The sequence below is a fragment of the Rhagoletis zephyria genome, unplaced genomic scaffold (genome assembly GCF_001687245.7).
Source record: "Rhagoletis zephyria isolate East Lansing unplaced genomic scaffold, Rhagoletis_zephyria_1.1 Rzeph_scaffold_00040, whole genome shotgun sequence".
Taxonomy (NCBI): Eukaryota; Metazoa; Arthropoda; class Insecta; order Diptera; family Tephritidae; genus Rhagoletis; species Rhagoletis zephyria.
In genome coordinates this window covers 403,566-431,299 of record NW_016157124.1, presented here as the reverse complement: position 1 = coordinate 431,299, position 27,734 = coordinate 403,566, and the positions used below count along the sequence as shown (strand labels likewise).

The window sequence follows — 27,734 nt, the reverse complement described above, 5'->3', positions numbered from 1 at the left end:
AAAATTGTAACGGAATCGTGATGATGAGATTTTTGATGCTGTTTTCTTAAATTTCTTCAAAGATTGGTATAAGAATAATTTGAATAACTGAACCTTAACTCTTCCGATTTAGACATATCATTGGAAAGGTATTTTCTCACCCTTTTTATTTCTTTGCTAATAAACTCATTCAAAGGATGAAAGAGAAAGGTAGGATGAACGAGCGGCATTCAAAGTTGGATTATCTTTTTGACTTTTTTTTTGACAGAAATAAAAACAGTGTGAAAATACCTTTCTACTGAGATCCCATAAGTCTAAATCAGAATAGTTTTGGCCCAGTTATTCAAGTTTTTCGTAAATCAATCTTTGAAAAAGTTAAAAAACACAGCATCAAAAATCTCATTCTTACGATTCTGTTGAAAAGATTTTTAAATATTTTTATGCAGATTTTTTAAGCTTAATCTGATTTGTCATCTGAGGGGACTTTTTTCAGAAAGTTCTTTAAGAAACTATTTTTATTCATAAAAAACTCCATTTTTGGAGGTATTTTCAGATCGGTCCAGCTCATTTAAATCTTAATAATTATCCGAAATATTTTGGTGGACGTCTTAAAATATAATACATTTTGTAATCCCGGCGGAAAAATTGCAACTTTTTTTGGTGATGCAGTCTAATGTACATATACCATGCACATCTTCGATTGCTTGCAAATTGTTATTTGGAACGCTAATGGGCTATCAAAATGCCTACACGAAATAAAAGCGTTGCTTAAGACTGATGTCATAAATATTCTCCGTTTTTTTTTTTAATTTGGTTAATAATCTTTTTCGATCTTTTTTATAATTTTGGTATTAATCGTTTTTTTTCCTTTTAAACCGAAACCCGAAAATTCGGTTTTTACATTCAACAGCAGATAACGATTTTGTATATTTTGGAGATAAGAATTAAATTTTATGGCGTACCAAAACTTCAAAGTGACTACTCAATTTTTTGCTGATCAGTCTTGATCTGATATTTCTTTGACTGTTAAAAAGAACATAAAATAATTAAAATTATGTTTTCTGAATTAAAGTTTGCTTTTGTACAAATATCTTGTACTTGTGATCAGCTAATTAAGCCAGCAACATTTTGATCAATTTTGGTTATTTTTCTTTTGTTTATTTAATGTTTATTATTTTTCCATAAAAGTCTAGCTCATTATATAATAAACACCATATAAATCCAGATTTCCAACTTTGTGCAAAAATTATGAAAAATCTGCAAAGTTTCAGCTAGATTTTCAACTTTTTATTCAGATTTTTTAGAATTTCGTATGGGCTATAAAACTGCATACCCAAAAATATTCTAAAGATTCAGATTAAAAAGTTTTAATTTTGATGAAAATTTGCCGAATTTTTCTAAATTTTGTATAAACTGTGATTTATATGTTTTTGGTTAATGCTTGGATGGTATTTTTATAGAAAAATAACATTAAAAATTTAGGTCGAAAACGTTACGAATATTTAAAAAAACCAGCACGTGGTCATTTGTTCGAGTCACTGTATGTATACTTGAAAATAGATATGTGCGTCTCGGTCATAAACTTTTCTTTCTGTTTGCAACTCAAACGGACCGCCGTGCTTATTCATATCATAATTAATTTCACGCTACCCCAGTGACTTTTCTAAGGAAACCTTGGCTTCCGCGGAACTCACTTTAAATTATCTCTCTGGAAAAGAGCAAGCAAATTAAAGAGAGACCCTCCCTGATAGAATCTGCAATAGGAAAGGTAAACAATGATTGGGCAAAAGGTGATTTAGAGAAGGCCAATACATTTGCGCGTTATCTCAACATTTTACCCCAACACCATTTTACCCCGACACCATAAATAAAGTCCCCCTGAGTTGACTTCACCCGTTCAAAAATTTACCAAACCGGAAGTAAATTAAAAAACCAAAGGCAAATGGGGTATTGGGGTGATAGGAGCCAATTTATTTATATTCAGTTAACTCTGCGTCGTAGCTAGTGTCTGTACTCATTAAAAGTATCGAAGAAAACACACGATGCTACTTGTATTCAGACACAAAATTTTAGTTCAATGACCTTTAACAATATAAAAACATACAGTGGATAAAGTGATTTCTCTTTTGTGAAATTACACTTCTTGCCTTAGAACACAGTGCGCAATTACGCAAAATAAACTTCGTGCAAGCTTATAAAGCGCTTGAAAATTACCTATCTTATCCTGCTATTTTGAAATGAGCTTACGAATTTAAAATGCTGAAACAGGAGATGATATCTTGGTTTTGATTTTTCTGTTTCAAAACGAGTTCCCGTTGGTGCTTCCAAAAACCATAGGTTGGCACCACATCCCGATCTGATTCGCTACTACTTTTGTTCGCTACTTGTATGCGCTCTTTTCGTCTTAACCCTGGCACAGTCAAGTGGTGTACTTGGTCAAAGGCAACACAGATTGGCGCTATGAAATATACAACTGCTTGATCAGAGAGCTCTGCTTTGGTTCAGAGGTACTTTTCGGGGATGTTTTAGGACCTTTGGCTATTTTTTTGTAGAACTACCTCGATAAAATGATATTAAGTAATACTTTAAATGGATCAATGTTGTCCAAGATGGTTTATCTTTTCTTGAACACAATTGTATTCACCACACTAAATATCGACACCATTAGCCAACGGCAGTTGGCCACATAGACACACACATGTTGGTATGCTTTCCTGTGCTCCCGCCGCTAGTAGTCCTATCACTCAAACAAATCTATTTTCTAACTAAATAATTCTCCCCATCATAAAAAACAAAATCTATCTAACTAAATAAATAAAAAAAAAGTGCAGAGTATTGTGCAATTCTGCCATAATGTTTGGCGAATCTGCTCCACCACACATCCATCCTCCGACTATCAGCTGTATACGCTACAAAGCGGAATAATTGCATATCGGTGACTCCACACAGGCATATTGGGCAAACGCGGAAAAAGTTGCGCCATAGACAGCTAGCAGCACAAATAAAAACTCGCTCGTCACCGGCTCTGCAAACAGCGGCGAACTAGATTGCAGCGCAGCGATAGAGGCGTGTCTCCGGCGTCTCCTAGCTCCAATGGCCAGCAGTGTCTACACAAATGCGAATTGGTTTCAATTGGAGTCTAACTTTGGCGCGCTGCCTTTGTGTGCAATGAAATTTGAAATTTTATAACTTGGCTCGATTGCAATGCGCCTTAGCTAGCTGACTGACTAGCTACATACATACATACGTACATATGTACATAACTGGCTGGAGACGGGGTTGGCTGAATGTTATAAATTACAGTTGCAGCCTAGCGGCCTGCAAGCCTCTTTCGCGATCGCCACCCGCTCAAGTGGGTTTAGTTTTACAACTTGGTTTTTATTTATTTTTAATTTATTTTTTTTTTTGCATTCAGCCGCATCTAAAGATACAGCGATGGTTGCGCCGGCGCACACTGCCTACCACCATTGTGCTATGTAGGTAATTGTAAGGCAATGACTCTGCTTTGTAAGCTATTTAGTTGTTGTTCTTGCTATTGTTGTTGCCATGTGCTATATGCACTGTGCGGCATAAAATGGATGCTCTTTTCGCCACCACAATATTACTTGAAATTGTTGCTTCCATTGTTGTTATTTACTTTTCACTCCTCTATGACGAGATCGCTGAGCGAAAGCACCACAAACCAGCCGCAGCGACCACAACGAATGACGACGACGACGATCCAAAACAATGAACGACTTTTGTCTATGGAACATTGGAACCCAACTACACAAAATTATGAGCGGTTACATGGAAGAGGAGGCGTCTGGCGGCACATGTGTTTCGCAGTTATACATACGTATATCAAGTAATGATATTGTTGTTGTTGTTGGTGCTGGTGGTGTTTATGGTTGATTCTGTGGATGCAATAAATGTAAATGGCAACTCGTTCGCGTATTACAACTATTTTAGGCGCTTAGATATTTTAAATTTCCTGCAAAATGTTGAATGAAAATAAATACAAATCTGTGGGCAACAACAAATTTGTCTTATAAATACATACATATGTAAATAGTGCATAAAAAAACATTTTCTCTACCTAAATAGTTTTATGAACGAACCATCCATCCTTTCGAGCGCTCACACAATTTTTTCAAATTTTTCTTTTATTGGCCTGTTGCATAAATGCATTCGCCGGTCTAGTGGGAGTGCTGCGCACAAAAATCTCATAAACTGTAAACACCATAGCTCATATACAATAACATGTCCACACATACATACATACATACATACATATGTAAGCGTGTACGGGCGATTTTAAGCACTTAAAACGCTTCCAAAACACCTTCATCAGTTCCAAAGGCGTTCGAGGGATTTGCCTCGGTGCTTGGCCGCCTTTCGCTTACCGCTCGGCTGGTTTGATTTAACGACTGGGCCGGCTTTTGTTCGCGCGCCTAGCATTTTTACCCTCCTCTACGATTTTTTATTTTATTTTTTTTTTACCGGAGTACAAATCATTATTGTATGATACTTTTTTGTTGGTTTTTGTGACTTTTGTGCTGCTTCACCTTCTCCTATTACATATACATACATACATACATATGCGTTTTGAAGGTGTTTCCGGAAATATGAGATTTGTTTTAAAAATATTTTCGCAATTAGTGTTGGCAGCGCAAATTAGCGCAAAACTATGAAATATTTGTGAAATGCGAGCCTGCATAATTACATATGTACGTACATATGTACGCATGTACATTCATACATAGAAATGCGTGCGTGCGTTAGCAAACATTATGCTGCTATGAAAGTGGAGCAAAGCAAAGGTTGAGTATACGACCTGTTGAACTATTTGCATCTAAGTACTACAGCTTGTTTCTTGACGAAATAGTTTCGTAATACAAAAAAATGACTTCGAATTAAATGTTGATTTTTTCAATGCACCAAAAACGAAAATATACGATTCACAAGTGAAGTTTTCTTACTGAATTTCCAAGCTTGGGAAGTTGCATGAAGGAACAAGGTCGAAAAAAGTGTTTTTTTTTTTATTTAGTTGAAATCCCTAAGAGTAGTTTCCTCTACCTCATAAAAATTTCTTTGCAGTGGGGTAAATTTACATTTGATGGTCCTAAATTGTATTATATTGCTTGTAAATATAAGAAAAAAAAGCGATAATTTTTTCTTTGAAGAATTAATAATTTCAGTTTGAAGAAGTTTTATAAAATTCATTAAAAGCGATGGTTCCTCTTAGTTTGCGCCTCAACCACTAAAGACTAAAGAACTAAATAAAGACAGAAAACAAATTTACAAAGTTTGCTGTTTTTAACTTTTCAGAAGACAAGTTAAGAAATTCACTCTTTTCAGTTTTTCAATAGAAATTAATACAATTTGGCAACATTTTTCAAGAATTGTAAATGATTGTGTAAATGTTTTTTATGCGAATACTTAAGGAAAGACTACATTAAAATTGTTTAGTAAAATCACAAATTGAATTGTAACAACTTAGGCCCCTCGGACGTCAAGGGTTAAGACTTTTTTTATTTAAAAAACAGCGTCTGTTCACCAGTAAGTGCGGAAAGTGGCCCGCTATATAAACGTTTATTCGGTTGCGAAACCACCCCCGTCCCAGCAATGGGTTGTGCGCTGGGTTTGGGGCCCGCCACGTAGAAACCCCTTCCATTGAAGAAGCAAAACGAATCCTCGGATAAGATCCCCTTTCGATGACGACCACGGTAAACGGTTAAAGGAATACGATTTAAGGGTATGCACCTGGAATGTCCGGATCCTTAATAAGGAAGTTGCCTCTGCCCGCCTGCTTGATGTTGTCGTAAGGACAAAAGCTGACATCACCGCCATCCAAGAAATGCGTTGGAGGGGCAAGGCAAGAAATGCCTGGGGCCTTGCGACGTCTACTACAGCTGCCATGTAAAGGCGCGCAAATTCGGTGTTGGGTTTGTGGTGGCAGAGCGACTCCGACGCCAAGTACTGTCATTCACCTCTTACACCACATCTCGCTCTTCTTCGCCCATTCCCCAATGGAAGATAAGGACGAGGCGTCCGAGTATCTTGGAGCATACATACGAGCGCTGTCCCCGCCATCAAAAATCAAAAAGATCAAAATCGTGCTTGGCGAGATCAATGTCAGAGTGGGCAAGAAAGGGATCTTTCGCCACCGTCGGAAAATTCAGCCTCCACGACGAAACGTCCGTCAGCGGACTGCGGCTGATCGATCACACCTCCTCTCAGAGAGCACAATTTAACAAACCGACATATGCGAACAGTGGAACCACATTTCCCGCTCATTAAGTACCGCCGCTGAAGAAATAGTCAGATTTCAGCGAGCCCGTAAGAACAACTGGTACAGTGAGGGATGTCAAGAAGCTGCTGAGAAATAGGATGCCACCTTCAGGGCAACGCTGCGACCATAGGGAACTGAAGAGGAAAGCGAGATGTATTTGCCGCAATAAGAAGAGAGTGGCCGGAACACGTGAGTGCAAAGAACTTGAAATGCTCGCCGACAGGAAAAACGTCCGACAAGTTTACCAGAGTTATGTGATTTAAGGAAAATTTCAAGACCAGGACCTGTAAGAACAACCTTTACGACCTAGAGATCGATGTCCAGAACGTACTTGAATTATGGAGAGTACACATTTCAACACAATTGGATAGCAGCAGCACTGAAAGTAGCGGAGACGACGAACTTGAACCTCGAGTCGATGACGATGGTTCGGAATGTGAAATCGCAAAATTGTATCAACCACAAAGTTTTTAATTTCACATTTCACACCGTTCCAATGCATTTCTTAATAACGCCTGAGTAAATATTTGATTCCGCTCGAATATTCACATAGGATCTACCCGCGTTTGGCAATAAAAAATTTTAATGTTTACAACATCTCCAAATTTAAATTCCAAAAAGTATACATTGCAAACTACACTATCGTCTTCTGTTCAGTTCTTTTTTTGCGATAGCTTTAATCCAGTTAAGATACTTTTTTTGTTAATTTTGTTTATTTAGTTTATTCCTCTTACAAAACCAGCGAAATAAACATTCCGGAAAACACATGGCTGAGGCGACAGTTAGACAGACAATTTAATTGGGTTTCTGTGTGCATACGAGTAGCTATTTGCTTATTTCCTTGTAGAAACAAAACTCAGACACGAGTAGGCATGAGAATTCAGTCCGAAAACAAAAAAAAAAAAACAAAAAAACATACAGAAGTGTTAAAAACCAAGATCTCCGTTGAAATATATGTACTCGTATGTACCTCAAACTACGATCGAGTTGTGTAGCTGGCACTTCGGTGTGAGGCGTTGGGAGCCGACTTAAAAAAGCCGTAAAAATACTGGCTTGCTTTTTTTTCTTTTTACTTTTTTGCTGTCCGAAAAGTACCATTTTTACCATCATCGAGAATCGTGATGTTCCAGTAAGATTTTGCTTGTTCGGACAAACATACATACATACATTATGTAGATATGTATATACATGGTCGTACACTGCATGTTGCAGCTGACTTTGCTCTTGGCCCGTCTGCAATGTTTACGCTTGTTGTTGTGACAAACGAAAGTCTTAAATTCGCAGCATTTTGTTAGTGTTTTTTTGTTTTCTTTTTCGAATGCTCATGGCTTGTTTGTTACGCTCATTGGATAATTATTGTTACGGTGACACTTACAATGTGCTAAATTAATCTTAAGACGGTATACCCTTGCCCTTGAAGAACGAGCGAACTCTTGCAGTAAAAGTGTTTTTTTTTTTTTTTAACTCGTGCTTTTGATAATATTCAAAAGTGCTTCCACAAATACTTGGTTGACGAGTGTTTTTTTTTTTAAAGTCGTATGTATTCCATTGCCTGCCGGGGAGCGACCACCACAAAAAACATCTCTAGAAAATTAGACTAGTCAAGATCAACCTTAAACCATTCTTAAATTAATTTTTTTTAAATATTTTTTTTATAAATGGTTAGGTTAGGATGTCGCGTTCTAATAATTCGTACTTCCACTCGCAGGCAGACTTGCCCGGTGTGAATGCGCCCTACGAGTGCCATGAGGTGGCACATCCTTTTAAACGAAGTTATTCCAGTCAGGCTAGTGTCTCTTAAACCACTTACTATCGCGGATGAAGCACACAGCTTGACAGCCCCGATATTTTCACTTTCGCTATCTCCCCCCAACGCGTGCGTCCAAATCTTTGAAGTCTCAGCCATAAAGATCTTGAGATCTCACATTACTCACGATTGTTTCATACGGCTGTGTTATATTCTTCAACCCTCCTGACTAGAACAGAAATCGGTGGTAGTAGAGAGTTATCCAGCTTCGCTAGTTTACAGTACCGTGCCGTTTCTATACATCCCATCGGTTATTTCGTTCCCTTCGATATTTTTAGAGGGAGTTTTTGACATAACTCAGTGAAGCCAGCAATGCTCGATATTTTCGAACTAATTTCGACTTTACTGCCTTGGTAACAAAGATTTCTAATGTCGCCTGGTTGTCAACGAATATAGTGGCGTTCCTTGACAGAGAATTACCATTCCGCAATAAGGCAAGCCGCCTTCTCTGTGGCAAAGATCTTCGCTTGAAAGAATCTTTGGTAAGAATTTGATTTTTTTTTATGTTAAATTCGGCTAATTTTCCGAAAAAAAAAAAATTTATTAAAATTCGCCAACCTTTTCACGCATCTGAGCCCACTGTAGTCTTCCGCTTCTTTTCTGTAGTTTTTCTCATCTTCAGTGTTTCTTGCAAATGGCATGTGTAAGACTTGTTGAAATGCTGGTTTTTTCCTTCAAACCTTAAGATTTGTACGACTGTAATTTGTAGAAAATTCATTTGATTACGTATGCAATGTGCGATTGCTGTTGATCGTGTAATGTTTACTGTTTTCTTCTCTTTGTTTATAACTTTGTTTGAACCAAAAAAAAATATTCGCAAGCATTTACCTCCACTCTACTTTCTCTACTTTTTATCACTCGCCGCCTAATCCAATCAACTACTCATTCCACATTTAACTGCTCTTACAACAAAATCACAATCGAATTCAATAACAACTAACTTCAATGAATGGCAACCAAATTAGATGGAAAATAAAGTATAATAAAAACGTGGAAATGGCATAATTTAGCGTCCCGCACCATGATTAATGATGGGCAGCCTCAACTGTTGACATTGACAAGATCATTTCTTTTCACACTCAAAACCATGCTCACTCACTCAAAGGTACTGAATGAATGTGAATGAAGGCCGCGGCCAAGAATTTTCTGCAGATGCTGGTTATTGCTTGATTATTGTTTAGCTACTTCACACTTTTCATTGTTTACTTTTTTCTGTTTTTCGTTAGTGTGTTGATTTTCTATAAAACATACTTTATTCAAACTGTCTTTGTTGCTCCTAATGTTTCCTTTTTTTTGTCATATGAAGAAATACATATGTGTGTTGGTAATGGGTTAATGTACGCCAGATGATGTTGTTAAAAGTTTTTCAGCAGACAGCGGATACGCACCTGGCTCTAAATTTAACATTCAACTAAAATGTATACCTCAGACAAAGAACTACAGTCAGCGTCAAAAATATGAATACCGTGACGTTTTGACGATTTCATTTTTTTTATATTTTGCATCCAAAATTTAACTTTTTTTCTAAAAATATAGTTCAACAGCAAATCATTTTTTTAGTTTCATACAAAACGCGGGGAAATGCTAAACAATTTTCATCAAAACTTTAAATCTTTTTAAAGTGTTGTAGCCGATTAACTTTTAGTATAATAAAGACTACCGTAAATTTTTGAGAATTTTTTTGTCGCGGGTGTTGCGCATTTTCTTCCATATACATATCTATGTACATACCCCTGCGACACAACAACATTTTTACAAGTTTTGACTACTTTTCTTTTGCTTTTTTTAAAGTTCATGAATTTTTTATGAAAGTTCAGCTACTTATCTAACAAAAACCATGTAACTCCGAATTTCAAACTCTGTACACAAATTTTAAAAATTGCATAAACTTTTCATTCCAATTCCAAGTATTTTAATTAGAATTTCTAAATAAATTTTTGGTATGCAGTTTTATAGCTGATTAAAATCTGCTATAATAAAGTAACAGTTTAAAGTTGCTGAAAAGTCGAGTTAATTTTTGATAATTGTTTTCCTGATGGTATCACGCATTTTCTCTCATAAAAATATTATCAAAAATTAACTCGATTTTTCAGCAACTTCAAACTTGCACTTTATAACACTAAAATTTAATTAGCTATAAGACTGCATACCATTAATTATTCTAGAAATTAAAATTAAAATGGAATTGGGACGAAAATTTGTAGATATAATTTTTGTACAAAGTGGGAAATATATGGTATTTGTTAGATAAAGAGCAATACTTATATATAAAAATAATGAATATTAAACAAACAAAAGATAATTGCTCAAGACTGTTCAAAATGTTGAGGTGCTATCGTTTTGACGCGGGCTGTACATATGTAAATATAGATTTTGTTCATGTGTTATAAGGATAAAAAAATTCTTAAATCAACGGTAATTTTTAGCTACTTGAAACTTGCACTTTATTATACAAAAAATTAATGAGATTAAAAATTGCATATTTACATTTTTTCTTGGAAACTCATTTGATATGGGTCGAGTGGTAAACGAGGACAAGACAAAGAAGGCCCCCAATTTCGGTCTTGATGTTGTTGCACAAAAGACTGTAAGCCGTCTTTTTCTGAGGTTTTTAATTTTCTTAGAATACAAACTTTTATTTGCACTTGATATTTGCACTATATAATTTACGTAGTAAAAAGATTTATAATTACGGGATTCACAAGACGTGTTAACCGTCGTAAAATCTTAAGGTTAACATCTTTTTTAATTAAAATGGTTTTAGGGGATTTCTAACTAAACCGAAATTCTTTTAAACTGATAAAGAATATATAATTAGCCAACCCCCCAACCATTTTAACCGCTATTTTACATAAACAAGTGTTAAGCTTAAGATTTTACGACGGTTAACACGTCTTGTGAATCCCCTAAATATTTCAATTCTGGCCATGGCTAATGCATTTCTTAGTAAATATAGGCCTGAAAATTAGGCATAAAATAATAATTACATATGTATTAAAAACTCTCAAGCAATCATACATACATACATACATATATCTGTGAATGTAAATAATTTGTTCAAATGTCATGAAATTCGCCGTTAACTCCTTTTCTCTTGTTTGGACGAATGAAGAAGAAATTTCGTTGAAGATGACAAGCTCACCACAACTACATAAACGTCGCGAAATTTGCATGCCACCAGCGCTAACCTAAATCACAAGCACGTGTAGTATTTATTTAGCAGCAATAACAGAAACAACAATTCAAAAGAAAAAATATTAAAATGCAACTACAAGAGCAATAATAAAATAAAACCAGAAGCTGTAATACCATGAGAAACTAAGCAAAACAACAACAAGGCCAATATATGTATGTGCATTTATTATGAATAGTTTGCATCCGAGCCGAGCATGAGCATTTAAATATCTTTTTGTGCATAGTACAACCAATGCGGGAAAAAACCGCGCGCGCACCTAACTCTAGCTGATGGTACAACATTGGCCAAAAATACAACACAGCAATGCAAAATCGGCAACTGTAAGCAACAGCAGTCGTCGTCGTCGTTGCATTGCTGAGACACAATTTATAATTGGCGGTTGATGACATCCTTTTCGGTTGCTGATACCAGCAGCAGCGGCACGTTTTGGTGCCACACTGCTGTTGTTGTCAATGCATTTTATTTTTCTTGTACTTATTTCTCCTGCTTTTGTAGAAGTATGTAGTAGACGTTTTGCTGGCTTTATTGCTGCTGCTGTTGTTGGCCATGGAAGCAGTGCTGCACTATGAAATTTATATACTCACTATACTGCCTACTTTGCTACTGGATTGCCGATTTGGGGCCGAGTTTGAAGTAGGAGAAGAGCGAGAGGTGGTGGTCAACGGGCTGAATTTCTTTGAAATGGAAAATATTTTCATTTCATCATTGCGCTTTCAAAGTGAAAATGACAGTTTTTACTGGTACGTGGAATGGCGCTTTTTCCTTATACTTAGGGTGGTCCTTAAAAGATCAAAAGATTAAAAGATCTGCGTGCAAAATACAGGCATTTTCAAAATAATAAAAGAATTAAATAGTGGTCGCTACCAAAAATTTAAAAAATATATATTTTTTTTTTATCGCAAATTTTGACTTGAAATCTAGTAAGTAAGTTTGACATATTATTGAAACTTATGCAAATAAATTCATAAACTCACTTAGCTTTAGCTGGTCACAGTCAAGCTTTTGTCGAATTTGTGCGATTTAAAAAAAAAAACGGTTAAATTTTGTCTAACCCTACTAGGGATTCCTAATTTATTTATTTTTCTTCTCTACTGACATATATCGATGGTCCTCGGCAATAACGACACAACTCAAAATTTCATATATTTCAGTAGAGCCAATTAAAGATTTTTTGTTTTTTTTTTCTTCTATTAGTACAAAACAAAGACATGCACGAAAAATTTCAAAATCTTAAACATATTTTAGTAGTCGCCGTCAAAGTTTGAAAAATTACAATTTTTTTTAAATCGCATTTTAAATTTTGACTTGAACTCTAACAAATTTGACATATTATTGAAACATATGCTAATTAATGCATAAACTTGCTGAGTTATTGCTGGTCACAGAAAACATTTCTTCGAATTTTCAAGATTTTTAAAAAAGTATTCCATTTTTTCAAACCCTGGTAGCGACCCCTAATTTATTATTTTTTTTTTTAATTTTGAAAATTTCGAGCATGTCTTTATTTTATATGTAGAGCAAAATAGAGAGGTACCCCGTAATGTTGATATTTTAAGGACCACCCTAATTTGCATACATAATTTATGTATTCAAATACTTGAAATTATGCGCGCCTCCGTTACTTTACTTACAATTTAAGCAGCTTTCTGTATTTTCCCCCCATTTTGTCGTTTAGGAATTTTAAATCGCTAGCCGCGTTCATTGATTTTGATTTCAATTTGAATTTCATTTAACTAGCTACGATTTGACTTGCAAATATGTATGTGCCAAGACTATGGAAGCTAATTAACATAAACGGTTTGCTTTTGTTGCTTATTGTTATTGTTGCGCTGAGTTGTTGCTTTAGCTATGCAATGCAAGTATGTACTCAAAAGCAAACAAAGGCGCATATATGTATGTAGGTTCAAAATTGCTCACACGCGCATGAGATCCATTAAAAGAAAAAAATAAAAACAACAATGATAATAAGCAATAAAAATAAATAAATAAAGTCAAAAATAAAAAAAAAACGAGCACATGTAGAGAATCGAAAAGCAAAAGCAATAAACTGCAGCAATGGCAGCAATCAACGCCATTTTAATTTTTACCCTTATAATACGGAATGCAAAAGTTGTCATATTTATAGCTCACTTACATATTTATACCCTTCTAGCGCAGATATATGTAGGTGTTTTTTACTCTTTCGTCTGAAAATGCTTAAAGCTAAGCTTAGGGCCACTTTTCACAGTGGCGAGAAGAAGGGCTGTCGATAAAGCCTAAAAAGACTACTAAACTTCCCTTCACCAACGCAAGGATAGTACGTTTTCAATTAAACTCAATAGCACTAAGAATCCTTTAAAAGATGAAGTGAAATATCTAGGACCAAGTAATCTTTGACAAAAGTTTCACTTGGGATCCTAATATGGCCGCGGTTGCAAGAAAGGCAAGCAAATCCTTATCTACTTGTTCGGAAATAAATCCCCATTTTGGACAGGCGCTGGTCTGATTTGCTTTCTTCCGTATAGCGCCCGACAAGGAAAGTTATCGAGGCGCTAGAAACAAAGGTCGATCCAAGCAGCCACTGTCCAGTGATTCCAGACATCTTCCGTCTAATGAACTGTCGAATTGCTAATCAGAATCCTCATACAGTCCCTAATATAAAATGTATGACTGGGCCTTTTCTGTAATTCTAAAGAAAATTTAGGTTTGGTAAACATATCTGATGCCATGCTCTGGTGGTGACAAAGAAATCATTTTTCAAGAATATCTATCCACTTATGCTAGAGTTGTCCAAGTCCTGATGTTGAGTACTAAAGCCAGTCCGGGAACTAAGAAAGATTATTTTTTTCTACAGAATTTCGTATAGCTGCAGAAATGAGAATTTCTAATAAGTTCGTGTATGCTACAGCCAGTCTAACCTCTAGTACAGTAAGTGTTAGCTTCGGAGAAAATACCCAGTGCCCTGATATTTAGTTTATTATTGCATGGCTGTCACTTGCCAGAGCTTGCCATGACGGTATCAAGAAAACCCTTGTCCGGAAAAACTTGCCAGGAACAGGATTAGTAGCGCCAGCTAGAATTGTGTGGGATACAGCCAGTCTAGACACTGTGACTAGCGATGAAACATGGTGTTTTAATAGGAACCCGAAATCGTGCCAGTAGACCACTCAACAAAATTCGCTTTTAGCGAAGTTAAAAATTAATTCAATGCTACTTGGTTTCCATGACTACAGGAGTATTACATATTCAGAAAAAGTTTTTGTCGCCGCGCTTAACCCCTTAGGCATTCTATATTGAAATGTTGAAACGTTTGGTGTCATTCGTCATGAATATCGCAATCATCTATCGAATCTAGTTGGGAGACTATTACTTAGAAATATCCCAAAAAAAAAATTTACTTAAAACATCATCCAAAGAAACCTGTAACACCAAACTAACGCGAAAATTTAGTTAATTATATTTCGGACTAAATTGCAGATGTTATAAAAATCCGATGGCGTCCTACCAAATACTTCGTAACCTAATTTGTTTACACTTTTAATATAATGTAAAGTTGCTTTTGAAATGGATAGCATATTGATTCAAAAGCGCACTTTAATGATTTTATATTTAGCATACACCTCGTTTGAAAAATTTTAATAATTTCCTAAAATCTAACATTTCAGGACACCGCCTTCAGATTAGCAAAAATTACTGCTGGAATTTGACTGCCATTTTTAATGTGAACTTAGCAGTGATACCTTTTATTTAAATAGTTAGTTAGAAGTTATGACTTTGGAAAAAATAAAGCCTGCCAGCAATAAGTGCATAAATTTAACGGAGTAGATACCTAAGATTTATTTAAACTTCACAGTTGGAGTTAGACCGAGATTTAAAGTTCCGTGTTATTTTGTGAAGGGTATAAGAGTATTTGTTTCAATCAAAGTTAACACATTCTCTTGCTGTTTCAGTGTCGTTCGTATTGTTATTGTTGTTCGGCTGGTTTCTAGCCTGTTATTTCAATTATCGTATTCTTAATGTCGCAATGACAGCTATGATTCTTTTTGAAAGGTTACTACGTTTTTTTTTTGCTACTACAGATGAGTGTTGTTACTGTAGTTTTATTGTCTGATTGTTGTCGCTCAAAATTTATTGCTGCTCCTATTGCAAATGGTTGTCACATGCACAATGTTAACGATTTTTTTTTTGTTAGTATGCATTGTGTTGTGAGAAAATTGCATTCACGTGCTTCTGTACGAACATTAAGTGGATTTTCATAGCACCTACATATGTATGTATGTATACATACTACTTATTATTTACATTAACCTCGAGGAAAAGCTTGTATTTTGGTAATATTTAGGCGCATATACCCAATTACAGCTGAGCGGCAAAGTGCTGCAACACCTTTGCAAATGATCAATTAAATAATCAAAAATGTAGACGCATTTTAATAATTTTATTGTGCGACTTTTTGAAAGGTTTTTGTTTAAAAAAATGATTTCTTATTTGACAATCATTTTCCAACTGCGCTTGAGACTAAACTCCTGTGAGCTCCTGGGGACTCTTACTTTCATTCGTCTACGCAAACAGTGCCATATATGCATAGAATAATTCTGTCGAAAACCCCCAAAAGCCTTTTCATTTTGTTCGTTGTCTACGTTTTTCCGTTGCATAGAATACTGCTTTTCAAGTTGACGCTATATTCTTATACAAACTCCAATAAATTTAGATTTATGATTGCCAACAGTGACATCATGCCCAGCGCGAGGCGGAACCCCCACCTAGTCAGGTCAGGAGGCATCTCTACGTACAAAAAGACGAGATCCGACCCTACGTACAATATCCACTGGACCAGTTACGGACTGTTACTACCTAGACCAGCCTCGTAAAATCGGCCCAATTACGGTCTGAATATTGTAGCCGTCTCAACTCCTATCTATCAAGACTCGACCCCGGATACCTAAAGATTGTCCAGCATGTGAAGATTCCCCCTGCGATACCAACCACCTCTTCAGATGGCCACTTTACCCAACTCAACTTGCACCCCTCTCCCTTTGATCCGACCCTGCCGAAACAGCACGTTTCCTGAGCCTAGGTTAGTTGAGATTAACGACAATTATTGAGGGACTATCCCATCTATGCAGATCTAGATAAGCCGCTTTAGTAACAACAACTAATCTAGAGCGTTAATAAGGGTTTCTTCATTTTTTAGTCAGGTCTGTCCTTTTTTCGAATGGTTTCGTGCTGCTTTTTGCCTGTCAGTGTTTGGGCAGTTTTCATCATACTACTGTTTCTGTGTATGTTTTAATAACCAGCTACCTCTTCCGAAGCTATGTGAACTTAAGATGCCAACTGCTCATTTATGCGGATTTGCTTCTTCAGCGTTATTAGTGTAAAGAATGCAATTTTTCGATAGTTCGTTATGATTCGAGTAAAGTGATGATTTTTATTTTGACCTGAAAATATTTTATAGTTAATTTCTTGGGTATGCTTTGTGACTTTCACTTTTATTTATTTAGGATATTTGCAACTAGAGTATTTTCGCAGAGCTACATAAATAAACTTATATATGTAAATAAAAACCTGTTTTTAATATGTTAATACCTTATCTAATACACATTTTCCATTTTGAAATATAAGATTAATTCCTTTAATGATTCTGTGAATCAAATTTCTCACAATTACTAAGCATTTATTATTATAAACTCTTCCACACCCATTCACATTTTTCACTATTTCCCCACCCATCAATTTACGTAGTGCCAATGGACTGCTTAGTGGGTGAGGGTATTGGCGAAAAATACACCATTCATTTTGAGCTTTTCACAAAATTCATAACACGAACTCATAACGCAGTCACTTAATCAACGACAGGAAATTATTTATTAATATTTTTAATATAAAGTAGTAGTAATAGTAGTAAGCCATAGTTTATATGTATTTGTATTTGATACCTATGGAGGTATCCTGTAGGGAAAATTTGTTAACTGTATGTATGAATGCCAAAGACAATTGAGGATTCACAACGGTGTCGTAAGTTTCGTATAGTTGTATGTCGTAAACTTTAAAAGCTTAAATAAATGTTTATAGAACTTGAAACCACGACCAACTATTAACACTGCGAGAATACATAATATGACTTTGACGGTACTTTTCGAACCCCGTTAAAATATTTTTTAGCCGTTTAAAGTATACGACATACATCAATACGACCCTTACGATACCGTTGTGAATACCCCAAATGAGTATTTCTTTTAATGGGACTCTTCTCTCCGTCGTATCTATAAAGAACGTTATGGGACCCTTATATAGATCTCTTATTCTCTTTATAAGTGCATTACTGTTGCTACTTTTTCTGGCCCATTTCTACATATGTAAATACATACACTATAAAAAAAGAGGATTTCAAAGTATGTAATCAAAAATGCGATGGATGACAGCGAGATTGGAGAGGAATTCTTAATCCAAAACCCAACTTTTCTACACACTTTTTTGTGACTGTTTTTACACAGCTTCTTTTGGGATTTCGCTTCAATTAAAACCAGTAAAATTTCCTGCAAGGCAATTACTCGAAATCTCATAGTGGTTGTGCCACACCGGTCAGCTAGCCAAAGAGCTTGGGCAACTGGCCATAACTGACCAATCGATTCATATTACACCGCTCCATTAGCTGACCAACATCCCGCTAGCCTTGCAGCCAATCTACATATATAAACGTTAATACATATTTACATCCAAACTATCGTGTTGGAGCGGCCGTAAATAACACCTCAAGTGAAAAATCCAAATCAATTATTCACTGCAACTGCCAGTTTTATTGGCAATTTATGTCAGACGCTTTTGCATAATTTCTATTAATAATATTGTCAATTGATTTATTAACTGAGTTATTGAATTGCAATTTTACACATTAACTTACATGCATATTGTACATGCTCAAGCACATACGTACATGCAAGCGGGCTCATAAGAAGACGTCTAATTCCCAGATTGGCAAAACACGTCCGAGTGACTTGTAAAAAAAAAAAGTGTTTATAGAAAATGGCGATATGAGATGAATGTTGAAAGGCACTTTGCTTGACTTTAATAGCTTCATTACGATGTACGTAAGTTGAAAATAATACCACTTAAGTTACATGATAACAATAAATGTGGTCGTGCAGAAATCACCAATAAGGCTTTGAGATGGCTACAAGAAACTGAGGCAGAGCATTGTTGAGAATTTTAAGAAAGGAAAAAACGATGTGGAATCAAGCGGTAAAATGAGATTGCTTTTTCGTAGATTTCACAAAAATCTACTTAAATATGATGGATTTAATAATAGCCGCAGTGTTTTCTTGATATACTATGTACATATGTATGTATGCTAAAAGTTTCTTGGTAGACGAATACCTAATATTGAGAAGTTGCACTGTAGACAAATTGGATTGTATTAATTTTTGTCTCGTCAGGGTGGCACAAATACATACATATGTAGAGCGTGCGGTCGACGTCTTGCCATCGTCAAGATCCGGTGCATATGAAATCCCAAACGCAACAAACAACCTGATATCTGCTTTATTTAGATAGACATGGTATAGAGGTAGGCAGCGCGACCAAGAGGTCTATGGTGGCCTTAACCATTCACAGTACCCCGTTCAACCCTAGAGATACAAGAAATTTGAAGAGAGCTCCAGGGATTAGCCACTGTATGAATTCAACATTTAGCCAGAATTGGGCAAGATACAAACCTCTCCCGTCTTCATGTTACCGACTCGAATTCGCGAGGCAGGTGTAATGAAGTCTCCTTGATCGAAACACAGAAGCGACATAGGTCGTTCGACCAAATCTCTAGCTTTTGCAGATGACCTTTTAGACTGCAGTGACCCCTCAGTTTACCTGTAATTATTCTTAACTTCCCTTTGGGAAGGTTTATGATTGCCCTGTACCTTTTAGGGTTGTAGCCTCTCAGTATGCATTTAGACTGGCCAGTATTCTCCTCTGAGTTTATTCCTCTCCTTCCTCAGCTCTTCCTTGATTGTGCCAAATTCGGTCGCAAGAAGGGACCCGGAATTCATACACACTCCAGAAAATTAATTTAAAAAAAAATGAAATTTAATCAAAAAAAGTCACCAAAATTTATTAATTTTTTATTTTTAAAAAAGTTTAGGTAGGATTTTTTTCGTTTTGGGGGAACTCTACAATTGTTTTCAACTAGTTTTTTACTATGTAACATTTATGAACTGCAACAGGCGAATCGAATCCTCAATTTTTCTACTTTTTCTGCACTTTGGATCAAAAAATTTAATACAAAACAAAACAAAAATTCAAAAATCTGGCTCAACTGGTCTCTTTCAAATTTTATTAGCTTTCATTAAAAAAAGAAATATCAATTTGAGGGAAAACTTAGGGCTCCAGTGAATTGTGAACACTAAATGCCAGTTTTGAACCACTGTGCTGTGATCGCATCAACATGTGCTTTCCACGGAAGTGTGGAATCCAGGACTAAATCTAGGTATTTAACTTCAGTGGTGCCGTTAACGGCAAACCCATTCAAAGTGATGTTACGCACACCTGGAAATGTTCTTCCTCTAAAAAAAGGAGACAATAACTGCTTTGGAAGGGTTAATGTCCCCTTTGAAGTAAGGTATGTCACAGAGAGTACTCAGGAGCTTCGCTCTAGCGATGATCGCTATGTCATCCACGTAACCTTGACAGCGGATGCCATTGTTCGCTTGACTGACTAAAAATATGACAAGAATACGCCTCTCAATCCCTTTCAAGATTTTTTGGTGCAGATTTTACCTTTCACCAGTCTTTGTACCCATGTTCGATACATGTCTTGACTGAAGGTGGGGAAGTACCATTGTCCAGATTTGCCAGAATGGAATTTCGATCCAGAATTTCCTTCTAGATTTTTCCTAATTCCTAATTTCTAATCTTTCCAACTACGGAAGTTTTTCCAAATTATTTATACCTATGATACTTTTGCCTAGGTAAAGTGCCGCCAAATTTAGGCCGCGGTGCAGTCCATTGTAGAAGTGACCCTAGAATCGCGAATGAACTTTTCATTTTTTTTTTAAACGCCGTACACCAGTTTTTATCTTAATTGTTTGATATACAGAAATTGTTTCGGCAGCTTTAAACTGGAAACCCAGAGTTTTACGATAAAAACTACACAATTGTAACCCTAATGATAAGTATTTGTATGTATAAAACCGAATGCAATCCAGTTTTTTATTTGCCGCTAAGCCTAATAAAGGGTAAAGTAAGTAGCAATCCTGTAGTGTTTAAATCGTCGAAAGCTATTTCTAGAATACCTTTATAAATATTAATTGTATCTTCATTAATTTCCAATTTAATAGCCTACACGTACTAGTACATGGAAGTATTTGGAACGAATGAATTTGCAATGCCAATTTAAAGTAAACAAAATTGATGTAGTTAAAAAGCTCATTAAAGAGCAGTGAGAGCGCCATACTTCATGCGGATAGGTAATTTTAAACGCTGATTGGCGACGGAGCATAATTTCAATACAAATTGGCTATGATAACAAGTAGAACAACTTGCAGACATTTACACGATATAGTGTTTGGTAATTGAGTTGTTGCAGCTAACTACGCAGGCGGTTGCTATTAGAGCAAAATATTATTGTTAATAAAAGCAAGGCAGATAGAGCAATTGTTTGGTGGAGCGTAGAACCAGTGGAACAAAATTGAATGCAAATACTCTCTATACAACTATATTCAATGAAGTAAGAATAAGTTGTTAGCATACGTAGTATGTTCAAATGTACGATTATGGGGTTCTGAAATGGGGCAAACTACCTAGACTATTTCTGACATGAAAAAGCTACTCATAAAAAATATTTTGTCTTTAGATCTCTCAATTTCACCGATCTAGTTCAGAGCATTTTTCTAACTTACTCATCCTTTTTCACGAATAAAAAATTTCTGAAGGTAAATTCATCGAAAATATTTTTGCAGAAAGATGCCACCTATTTGAAAATTTTGATTTAATTTAATTCATAAGATAAATTAAATATTGCAATATGGGTATCAAACTAAAGAGGTGTAGGAAAGCTTATTGCCGAAAATATTTTTAGGAAGGTTGCCACCTGTTTGAAAAATTTTATTTAATTATGTTGATGAGATAAGCTAAATATAACAATATGGGTACCAAACGAAAATATTGCAAATTAAATTAAATATGAGTCATTTATGGCACTAAACTAACGGAACTAAAATTGAACTTGAGTTAACAACTGAAAAGGATTCCGACCTTTTCTCAGTTACTCTCCCACTTCGTATTGGGCGAGTATCTCATTTTTTTATTCAACGGACGGTGAAGATCCTATAATTTTTAAACAGGTGGCAACCCTACTCAGAAAAATAATACATTAATACACATCCAGAGGCTATGTCTTTTCATTTGACAGTGACGGTTCAGAACTGATGCCTACGCTTATTATGATTGAATATAGCAATTTAATTAACAGGTGGCAACCCTATTAAAAAAATATATTAGTGCTTTTCTATAGGCCAATTCCTTTCATTTGACACCTCATCTTTTGTAATCCAACGAACGGTGTGGATCTTATAGTTTTTTAGACAGGTGGCAACCCAATAAAATTCAAGTAAAAAAAGGTCCCTTTCTAGTCGATACAGAGTATGTTAGAGAAAATCTCGTCAAAGTCCGTTCAGTAGTTTTGGAGATAACCGCGTACAAAGAATCTCGACGTTCCTTTGTACTATGTACCTATAGATTTCAAAAGTGCCATTTGAATTCAAATGTGGCTACGGCACGGTTCGAGCCGGTTGGCAGACCGGCGCATAAAACAAATTTTTGGAGAAGCTCGTCGAACACTCAACAAAAATGTGAACGCCAAACATTTTTTTACGCGCCTTCTTTCTATGTTGTAAATATCTATCAAATATACCATTCATACAGACGTAGTCGTAGATAAAAACTCCCATCGCTTCAACACAACAATTTTATGGTCGATGTCGGTGCTGCGCATGTGCACTGGCCAACTCACCAACGCGTAGTCCATTTTATCGCTATCTGCGCTCGTGCTATTGTTGATACACAACAAATTGATAGATAGCTATCTGGCGTATATCAGCGTCAGATCTACAAGATATGGACGCCACCAGCGACATATCATTTGCAGCAAAGTCAAACCAATCCAACCACTCAACCAGCCAACCAATCGATCGTGCGAGGAGGCATTGCATGCATGCATTGTTGGTTGATTGTTTCTTTGGTCACCTTGTTGATAGTTGATTGGTGGGTAACCTGCTCGTAATTTGCGTACATAACAGGTGTAAGTACATATGTATGGCTATGTATCAGTTTGTTTGGTCTAGTGTTTAAATGCTTGTCAAAGTTGTTGTTTTAACGTGTTACTGAGTTGTTCGGTATATGCTAATAGGCAAACGACAATGAATGATTTTGATTGCCACCAATGAAACTGTTCGAACTCTTGGCCTCTGCTCTATTTCTCTTTTAGAATCCTCCCCTGATTTTAGGAGTTAAAAATTCTTTAGAGGGTGATTTAACTGCATCCAACAAGACAGGCACACCAGTAATTCGTCACTCGCGCCAACTTAACGCTAATTAGAATTTGCCAGGTGAAGCCAAGTAGGCTTTCCTCCGACTAATATATTGTCGGTGTTCGTAAATGTTTGTTTCTAAGTAAATGATGACCGAGGTATTTGACTACTTGTATGACGCCTGATGAGAGGAGATACTTCGCTTACTTCGATACCTCCAAGACCATTCACCGTGCTTCCATAATTATTTGAAATGAAAAAGGCAAAACAGGTTTAGTCTTACACACCCAATGCTGTGGGACGGATTGCCCCGCATCCTTCTGATTCGAGGTTACATTGAGTCAAACTCCCAACCAGAAACCTATTTCTGCTGCGTAAGTATACCAAATATGTATCAGTGCACAACTGGACTCGACGACATTCATTGAAAGACAATAACCTCCTGCATAAACACTCACCCAGTCATATCAGGTCAACCACAACCACTCACAGGCGAATAACTTCAGCTGTTCGATAGACGTAACCCTGGCGCAACTACGATCTAGATAGGATAGTATGCACTTAACTCCTTGGTAGGAACATGAAGTAAAAGCGCAAACAGTGTTTAAAAAAAAATAGTTTTTTTTTCACAACAAAGCGCACCCAGCGGCTATTTTTGGTAAAAATAAATTGCAAATTCAGATTTCTCGTGCCCAAAAATCCCCAGAAAGGCGTCGTGTCTTATTGGAGGTGAAATAACTGTCATGTATATGGCTGCTTCAGTTTAAAAGGCCTCAGCCCAAACCTCGAATCAACATCCAAGCTAAAATTTTATTGAAAAGAAACACACAGGCTACAGCTGAGGACAAAAACATCCCAGGCTAATGCAACAATTTCAGGTCTAGTATGTCAAAGATGTATCTTTATTTTGTGATGCACTTGAATAGATTTCTCTACTCCATTTCGACAACAAAGTAAATTTCATTAAAAGTTTTGAGCCCACTCAATGTCTTCGGCAAATATCTGACCACCATCATCGCTATCAATTATCAGAAGTCGATTCCGTTTTCTCCTCATTTTATTTGCATTGTCTATGCAGTTCGGGCGCTCAAGCGCTGACGAACTTGCCGCGCGCGTCTGCTGTCAATACGATTTATCTAGTTCACGGGGGGCGACCACAAATATTTCTTCATCTTTTTTTTTTTAATTTTGTTGTCTCTTTTGAGGAAACGAAAATCGTCGCTAGCGCTTATTACAAATCCATACAAAATGCATCTCTACTTAAATGGCACTGTTCCAGAGAAGTTTGTGGTAAACGCCGTGTGCGATTGGTAGGTTGCACGAGTGCCATTGTTGTGTGGCACGATCCGAACCGCACAGCGCAAGCGAAACAACGAAACGCTTCCAGGTAATATTCAGCAAGCAATAGTGGTGGCTCAAACGCTGTAGCTGTGGCTGTGGCTGTGACAGTGGTTGGGCTCGGTGAGTAGGGAAGCGCGAGCGGTAGGAGTTGGTTTCTTATTTTATTAGGAATTTTCGGCTGCTGCAACCGGCTGCTGGCTGGCATACCAAATCGCAGTGCGCATGCCGCTTTGCTTCCTCTTTTCAATTTCGTTGATACGCTTTGCGTTGAGCTACCATTTGGCATTATTTCATTTTTTGGATGTTAAGCTCGGAACACTTTGACGACTGCAACTTCACGACGTAACGACAGCGACATCATTTTGTCGACAAATGTCGCCTTGAAGCCAGCTTCTTAAACATTTTGAAGACCTCAGCGACATAGCAAACAGCTGATTTTAAAGTTTGACATTTTGGTATATTTATTTCACAAATTGTGTATTTTTATTTAAGTAAATAAGAAAAACATGAACAATCAAGAATATGTGATTAATTTTGCGACAATTTAATTTTGCAGCACTACATCTACTCATTGTCGCCGGCAAAATTAGAAATAGATTTAATTTGGCGACGTCGACAATTGCAGTCCTGCAGCCAAGATGTCGTGCTGTCGTCAAAATAATTGTGTCCGTAAGAACGTGTATATTTAAAATTTGACAGATGCTGCTTGTCGCTTGCTGTCGTCAAAGTGTTCCGAGCTTTAGGCAGTGCGGTGCTGGTTAGCAGACTTGCTGCTGCTAGCATTCCGATATGGCCAGTATGCAGCAGCAACGAGCCCTTGTTGTCTGCGCCTCTTCCACTTGTGATACCTTGCTGCTCTGTTCAAGTTGCTTTATTTTTCTTTTTATATGCTGCAAGTTTTTTTTTTTTTTTGCTTGCTTTATTTTTCGTTGCTCTTTTGGTTTTCTGTTTTGATGCTCGTTGTTTTTTTTTTGCTCTTCTGTTGTCCTCATATCTCAAACTGTCATCATTTTCAAATTATTTCCCGTCGAATATCTAATCGAGATTCATGCATGATCACGGCCAAAATTGCTGTTGTTGTCTATTGCTTATTGCCGTTGCCTGTTGCTGCAGTCGTTGCCGTCGCCACCGCAGCTTCGGTTGCAACTTGCAACTATGTATTGCCGTTGTATTAACTGCATTTTGTTGCCAACTCGCGCCGCGCAATTTTATTGCCAATGTTTTTTGTTAGATCGCCTGTGGCCTCCGACGAGCGTTGAGCACAACCATATGCATGCAGACACACATGCATATGTACATTAGGGTGCATCACGCTCCATTCAAAAAATTATCGGTATCGGCTGTTTTCCATCGGAAATATAAAATTTATTATATTTTAATACTTCCACTAAATTTTTCGGAAAAATACTAAAATTTTGAACCTGTTTTAAAAGACCTTCAAAAATCTAGTTTTTTATAAATAAATTTATTTTTTTTTATTTTTTCAAGAAAATCACCTCAGATGAAGCAAGAGTTAATGCTTAAAATATTTGCATAAAAATGTTTAAAAATTTTATTCACGGTATCAAAATAATGCCAACTTTGGAGATATTTAAAAATCGGTTCACCTCACGTAAATCTTAATATCAGTCCGAATTTTTTGCTTATGCACTCTAAGGTACATACATACATAAGTTGGTATGTATTATTTTTTAAACTCGAACGTGGTCTTTAATACATAGGTTTCATGTACATACTTTCATACTACCATACATTCCTCTTCAGGCTCTGTTGCCGTGGTTGCTGCTCCTGCTGTTGCTGCACTTTGAAGAAATCAGTCCAATGCGGAATTGTTGGCTGTAAACAATTGTTTATTGCATAGCGCGGATAAAGTAACGGACTTGTGCGATACTCGTTGTGCCTTCAAAGCACACGAATTAATAAATACATATGTATATAATAAATACATTCGTATGTACCTACATACATATGTGTACATACTCTACTTCACTTGAATAGGAGCATTATTTTTCTTCAAAATCTGAGCGTCTTACTTGTAAGCATCGGAAAAGCTTTTATGTGGTTTTCACTACACTATTGAAGCAACAAAAGCTTTCTATTAACTATAATTTCATTATTTAATACTAAGCATTAGTCTCGGGTACTGCCTCCATAATGGAAGATTCGACAAAAAATCAACTGTTCGCAACATTGCTCTGAACAATTTTAAAGTAATTCAAGTACATATTTCGTTTTTTCGCGTTTTTCATAGTTTTTGAAGCACCCAAATTTCATCAAATTTTTTTCAAAGTATGCGTGAAATTTTATAGAAATTTAAAAAACATGTCAACAAAGGGTTGTGCTATCCTAATGACCTGCAGTGCAAAAGTAATAATATTTTTTCAAAAATTTCGGGTATGCAGTTTCAAATGGCCTCAAAATACCGTTTATTTTTGGAAATTTATTTTTGTTGAAAGTTTCGTGCATTTTCTTCTTCTTCTTAGCACAGTAAACCAAACAAATTTTTTTAGACCAACTGTATTTTGTAGCCACTTGAAACTTGCACTTTATTATACTAAAACGGTTATTAAATAGCACACCCATATTTTGACATTTGTTTTAAATGTGTATAAAATTTTATAAAATACTAATAAATATTAAACAAACAAAAGGAAAATTATACATACTGAGGATCAAAATGGTGTGCTATTCAAAGGACTGGGAGTGTATGTAAGAAGAATTTTTTGATTGGACGAAAAATGCTCAGATCTCACAAAAACAAAACAGAGCTTGCTATATCTCAAAAGATGCTCTGTGTTTTTATATTTTGACTTCGTATTCGGATTCAGCAGTAAATTTTATTTTAGAAATGATGGTCGAATGCCGCAGGCCGGAAAATTTTTTTATTTCTGTTAATTTGTTTTTCAATGTTTGTAAGATGACAGTGTTTTGTTTTTTATTTAAGAAAGTTAAGCAAAAGGCGTTATTTGGCAAATTATATGATATGATCTTTGGAGATTGTTTTATTTTTTTCACGATTTCTGGTATCGATTATTTTTATTTCGATTCGAATCGATTCAAAAATCAATTTTTTTTTATATTTCGATCTGGCATCTCTAGTCATGTGTTGTTCATATTTGGGCTTGGATGTCTATCTACATTATTTTACCAATTTTGACCTTATTTTTTTTTGTTAAAAACGAAAAAATGAGAGTTATCAGTAAAAATTTAAACAAAATACTTTTCGAATTCTTTCTACCGCTCACCTGCTTTTTTCAACCAACAAGTTCCCTTCCAAGTGGCAACACCTCACCCAGCGCGTGCTCCGCTCCTCTGTAGGCAGCAACAGGCAGCACACCCGCCAATTGCCAGCAATTCTTCATGCATGTACAAATATGAATTCATTTGGCGAAACATTGTGTTATTGTGTTGTTGATGACGATGTGACTGTGACGTGGTTGGTTGGCTGGTTGTTCGGTTGTTAAGTTACTTCTATTGCAATTTTCCTGCCGCCTCTGGACTGTGTAGTAATAACTGCAGTGTATAAGCATCTCCACCAGCGCACCGCTTGCCTCCGTTTCATCCGCATCACTAGTTAGTCATACTATTTGTAGTAGAAACCTACATACATAAATTGTACATAATGCAAAAAGAAATGCATAC

The 27,734-nt window shown here is 36.2% G+C and overlaps 1 protein-coding gene across 2 annotated transcripts in view; it reads left to right on the top strand.

Moving 5' to 3' along the window:
* The window catches only part of Ntan1 (N-terminal amidohydrolase 1), a 102,732-nt gene that overhangs the window by 59,785 nt on the left and 15,213 nt on the right, over nucleotides 1–27,734 (top strand). The window lies entirely within an intron of this gene.